Source organism: Erithacus rubecula (genome assembly GCF_903797595.1).
Source record: "Erithacus rubecula genome assembly, chromosome: 3".
NCBI lineage: Eukaryota > Metazoa > Chordata > Aves > Passeriformes > Muscicapidae > Erithacus > Erithacus rubecula.
In genome coordinates this window covers 100444988-100451515 of record NC_136689.1, presented here as the reverse complement: position 1 = coordinate 100451515, position 6528 = coordinate 100444988, and positions in this window count along the sequence as shown.

Sequence of the window (6528 nt, the reverse complement as noted above, 5' to 3'; positions counted from 1 at the left end):
AATATTTAAAGAAAAAATGTATTGATTTTGCGCCATAACAAATTATTTTCTTAACATATTGAGAAAAAGGCAGGGAGACGGCAAATAAAAATTAATTTTATTTTAAACAAATAGTCCCTTCTTCAAAGATCAATCTAGCAGACAAAAAATTTCATGTGGAATCTTAACAGAAACCCATCTGCAATATGATGGTTTGCAAAAGGGAAAAACTGCTTTTCTCCATGCCCGTGGGTCCTGTTCTTGCAGCCACTGGCTCTTCTGAAGTATTAAGTAAATGTGAACTGGAAAAACCCTGCTGGAGGCTCTCATAGATCACTAATTGTCAAGCACTGAAAGTAGGTTGAGACAAAAATATCCTCCACATTAAAAAAAATGAACCTTGAGTATGTGATTAACTTCCTGTTCTTTTCTTGTTTCTAAGGAAAACCTTCACCCAATGTCTGTGGCAAAACATCCCCATTTCTGCTGTCCAGCTTGGTAATTTGATACTGTTCCCTTTATAAATCATAGGAATTGGGGAGATTTTCCCAGGGTGTAACCACCACAGCTTCATGGTACTCATGGCTAAGAATCAAAAGGTTTTGGTTCGTCTTTCTTCTATTTTATATTACTTTTGATCTTGTTATTCTGTGTTCTTCCATTCCTTTTTTCTATTTTTCTTCTCTTTTCCAAGAGTGTTTTGCTCTTCAAAGGATCTTTCTTGACTGTACAAAGCACTGATTCCTAAATTTTCTTTACACCACAGGAAATTAGTATTTCAAACAGTGCAACACCAGCAGAATTTCTAAATCTAGCTGCACTTCAATTGTGGCTTATAGTCACACTTCTCTCCAATGAGTCTGCATTGTGTGCAGCAGTATAAGACTAATCTTTTAAGCTATTCTGGTTAGCATGTTTGAAGTAAAAAAAAAAAAATTAAAAAAAAAAAGAGTGGTTATTAATTTAATTGTTTTGTGTTTATGCACTTGGAACAATTTTCAGTTGCCAAGAAAGTCTTAAGCAGAAAAAAATCCCTCTAGGAAAATGATTAAGCAATTAAGCCTCTGTGTAAGTGAAAGTCTTCATAAATTTGCTATATATTTTCATTGATAGGATTGCTGGTGACAGAGAACAAGGGTGCCATCATTTTATTGTCATCACTCTATTTGTCATTATTTCTGTCTATATAGCCTTTTGTTTGTAGAAATTTGCATACTGTTTTACATCTCCATTTCATACTGCTAGTCCAGCTAACAATTTCTAGTAATTACTATCAACAGACAGTACAGCACATCTAAAAGACCATTTGGATCTACAATGAGAATCACAAAAATCACAAAATAATTCAGGTTGGAAGGAGCCTAGGTGGTCTCTTTTTGACTCTCCAGTTGAAATCAGGGTCAACTGTGATACTGTTCACAGTTTTGTAGATTTGGATCTTGGAAACCTTCAGCAATGGAGAGTGCACAACCTCCCTGGGCAACCTAACCTGTGCTAGCCCCTGTCTTGTGTAACAGCTGAGACAGGAGTATCATCCACACATCCTCACAAATTTGGGGGGTCTCCTCCACAATCCTACCTTGATTTTTCATTTGTCTTTTTGAAAAACTGCGACATGTTTGTGGTTCTACAATCTAGTGTTTAAACTCCTCCAGATACTCCAATGCCCACAGCTTGTCTGTCAGTACTCTGAAAATTCTGGAAGAGTAATGACAGACCATTTGGACATCTAATGACAGATTTGCTTTAAAAATCTCTGCAGTTTAAGCAGTGCAGTATCAGCTGTATTTTATTTTTCTCTGTTTCAGAACTGTTTGCATCAGACCCAGCCCAGGAGACAGTAGTTTATCAATGACACAAAGCAAAATTTTTTTGCTCCATTGCACAAGTTTCCAGTGTCTAACTGTGGCTGCAAAGCTTTCCTTCAATTCAAGGGCTGATTTTTGACAGTGACAGGCTCTAACAATGATTTAAAGAGTATTCTGACATTGCAACCTACTTGCTCAATTTTCCATCTCCCATCTTTATGTCTCTATGTCCTGCTTCTCAAACTTTGCCTTACCCTGGAAAATAGGGACAGAGCTCAAGTCAATGGGCTGGCAGCATTGAAGGAATGCAGCTAGTGAAAGTTGCTGAGGAGAACAGGTTCCTCTGCAGTCAGCTGTGTGCTGTCACCAAAGAGGAGATTTTTCCTAAGAAGGCAAACCTTAACATCTGGATAATCTCTGGACATACCTCATCTAAGAGATAATGCTACATCACTGCAAGATTGTCATGAAGGCTCACAGAGTTACAAACATTTGATATGATCATGAATACGATGTCCAGAAACATGGTTAAGTCTTTAGCTGCATGTCCAGACAAAGGATGTGGGCATCAGAAGAAGGAAATCATCTTTCCAAAGGTTCTGAAAGAGCTGCATATGAAGCTGGTTTCAGTTTAATGACCCACATGAAAGATGATCTTCACACTGAACAGTGGCAAGTAAAAGCCACTGATAACACTTGTTAATTTTTGAGACAGGCAGTCTGTATTTGCATTATTCAATACTGAAAGCTCTGGGCTGGACAGATATTGCACACTGTGAAAATGCAGAGCTGTAGCAGAAACAGGCTTTTAAAAATTTCTATCTGTTCACTAAAATTGCTGAAGAACATTAATTTTCAGATCACTGCATCTCTGAATTATGTGTATAACTGATGGATCATAGCTCTGCATTCTGAATGCAAGCTCAGACTAGCTAATCAACCACATGGTTATTTGCATAGATCAGTGAAAACTGCTGAAAGCAATATTGATATTCACAATCTCTAGCAAACATGGTAATGCTTTATTTGTTTTTAGCTTTTCTTTCTAGGTGTCAGATACAAACATACGATTATTTCCCTGAAAATAATTTTAAAATAATGAGCTGAAACCAGCTGTACAATTCACAAAGCTCTCCAGTTTCAATCCCTTCTCAGCTCAAGTCCTTAAAACAAGATCGTAATAACAAAACAATTTTGCAATTCAAATAATTTTACTTAGGAAAAGCAATTGCCTGAGAAAAATATATCTTGAGAATCCCAAAATAGTTAAAGGAAAAAAGACCTGCATATCAGGGCATTACTATTCCAGATATAATACTCAGGGTGTTAAGGAACTGCACTCACTGGGTGAGCTGCACATACACTTAATTAACAGCTACCTTTTAATTATGGTGGACTTCAAGTTCACGGGAAACTAAAGCTTCATTCATGATTGTTCCAACTTGGGCAAGCAGAAGGAGGGCTGCAAATCTGAAGAGTCTCAAGGAGTGGTCTGGCACTGGCACCAGACTGAGCACAGGAGAGGTTATACTCTCCCTTGCCTTTTTTTACTCTCTGATTCCTTGCTTTTCAGTCTGCCCATGGAGGTGGAGCAACAAGGGGATACAACATAAGAACAAAGTATGTGAGAGAGTGACCAGGGAATACAGTTCTGGAAATGTGTTCCAGACTCCAGTCATCTGAGTCAAACTTCCAAACATTAAAATCCTGCTGCACAATTGCCTTTGTATTTGCTTTCGTAACTGTCTGCTATTTTCCATGTAGTACAATGAATACAGATCTATTTCTAAAGCACACTTGCAAACTATTTGGTATTTAAAGCCTTTGAGTCATGATCACTTTGCTGCTGCATGCCTATGTCTTATTTTGAAAATGGTTTCTCTCAGAGTTTGCCCAGTAGAGCAGGTACCACCCCTATGAAGTGCCAGTATTGACTTTGCTGGCTAAGGAAGATGTTGCAACCTAATTCTCTGCAATAACTGGAAAGCTTTGTTCAGGCTTCTCCTGCTCACCTGGTAAAGGTAGCAGCCATTTGAAACCTGCCTGGGATCTGGCATTAATAATTCCACACTTTTGTCACAGAATGTCTTTGGCTCTAGAGTCCTCAAACACAAATAATCCTGTGATTAACATTAGCTGCTCCAGTTCAAGAAGATACAGCAACGCCAGCGTCTTGAGTTTTATCTTTTCATGAGTCTTTAAATTGTTCTGAAAAATGTATTATAAAAATCCTTGTCAGCATGTGTTCTTACTAGCTGATCTCACTGTTGCTGGTAGCAAGCTGACAGTGGAGCAGAAAAGTTTATTTTGCCCAGATATTTCCTGCTTCTGAACTGCTTGAAGTCATGGTTCCTCCAGCATCCATCCTCTGTGTGTTAAACTGGGCTAGATGAATTATTCAGAAAGCTACACACAGAGATCTGCACTCCTTAGGGGTAGACACACACAATACATGATCCTAAAATGCCTGCTAGCATAATGGCAAAACAATCTCTGTCACAAGAGCTGCTGCTCTGCATGGGCCATGACACTGCTAACCCAAACAGATGAGTCCTAATCTTCACCAAGAGAAAAACAGTGCCAGGGAGATAGCCTCTAGAATTACATCTGTGCACACACACTTTGGACTAATTAGAAACATTCCTATAGATAACAGCATAATCTTCGTAGGAATAATTAGAACAAAGATACAGACCCACAACATTCGGAGTTATTAGATAAAGTTAAAAGCATGTGGAGCCTGGAGTTCATGTGATTCACTGCCTCACAAAGCTGATACCAACCCAAGGACTAAATATATGAAGCATATATTTGTTTACTATTTATAGCCAAAACAGAGGGGAAGCATTTGTTTACTAGATGGGTCTTATTTTCTATCAGATGGCCCAAATTGCAGCCTATCCTGATATCTATTTATCATCTCCTGGCAGTTCTTCAAAGTTTAGCCACACTTCTGTTGCAAAAAACAGATTTATTTAAACATCACTTTTCCTCTGGCCAAATCCCCCAAAAAATTAAAGTTAGCTACCTGGGAGAGATTAAATTGAATATTTGAAACATATTTTCACATTCTGTCATTTAATGAATCAAAGTTTTTGGATACTTACCTTGCAGAGGTTGAACTTGAAAGCTCCAGGTGCCAGTGGGATTTAGTGAAAAATCCTTGTGATTTCCACACTGGGAGGAAATGGCAATAAATTGGGACCAGAAACATGCAATTATAAGGAATTTTTTTACTAGTATTTTATTGTACTTTTTTACATATGATGGAGAAACAATTTTCATCAAACCAACCAGACACACCTTGAAACTTTTAATACATGTATTTGTTATTACTTCTGCAAGTCTAAAGTGCCATTAAAAGAAAATGCAGTATTTTTTCAGCTGATATCTGATTTCTCTCATTTTGCTTGCATAAAATAATGTTACCTTATTAAGTGTACCACAGTACTTGACATTTCCTATGAGTGAAAAAGTCCTGTGTTTCAGGTTTTGGAAGGGAAGGGTGTGTGCTGCTCCAACATCCATGGTGGGCAGACAACTAAATCCTCAGCCAGTGTCTGGGAGCATGTTTGAGTACAATCCTGAAAAATGTACTACTGGTTTCCTGAAGAAGGGCTGATTTCCTGCTTACTCATCTGTAAATTCTTACTGTTTCATTAGAGTTCTCCAGAGTCTGTTACACTAGCTGGCAGGGTAAACAGAGGGAATCTGTCCCTTCCTTCTGCTTATGCCAGCAGGGACTCACCACCAAGTGAAGCTGCATTATGACTGCTGGAGGCTTAAAAACAGCTGCTGATCAGCTCCTGAAATTCCTGGTGGAGCAGTCAGGTTTTCTTTTGCTGTCGGGTTGCTCACAAAGAGAGGAAGAAGCCGGGTTGCTGGAAAAGCTCAAGAAAGCAGCATCTGGCCCGGCTCATGGGCTGTCTGTCCTTCCAGAAGGAGGGAGGAGCATGGGAAACCCAACCTCTAGCAAGGAAGCCAGCGTTCCATGCTCCCCCCTACAGCAGCTCCAGAGAAAGCAGGGAGGGCTGGACAAACAGGATCTGGTGAGAAGAGGGCTGGACAAGGGCTTCAGAACTTCCAGTCTGAAAAGTGGGAGCTTGTCCTTTTCCTCCCTAGAAATTGTTACAAGGGGAGGAAAAGGAAAAAAAAATTTATTACATCTGTCAGATACCCCAAGGAAGCCCTTCTGGGGTGCAGCCACAGGGGAACATGGCCTGTAGGCAGCTATTCTGCAATATGAGACACAAGGAGCCTACTTTTAAAATGGGAGCACCTAGAGGGACTGAAAAACACTTTTTTTTTTTTTTTTTTTCTTCCAATTTCCCCTATCATTTGCAATCAGCTACTTTTCATTATTATCACAAAGTCGTGGGTCAAATTACAGTTTTGGGTGGAGCATCTGGAAAACGATTTTGCTCTCCCTTATCCCCAGATGAAGAAGCTGAGTCAAGTTACACATGGCATTTCACATTACAGTCTGGTTTCTGGTCTCAAAGCTGTTTTAAATGTGTAAAATGACCAGTATCTTAATACTTTTCTTTTAAAAGTGAGATTTCATTTTAAAAAGCACAAAAACTTTCTCTAAACAAGGGGTTTTGAGATGTATTCCTGACTGATCAACAGAATAAAATCATATATCCTTCCATAGCTGGCAAATGGGAGTCAATGCAGTACTGGGTGCATACAGATCATTTAGATAATGTTCATATAATAGGAGAGGCATGTAGACAGGAAT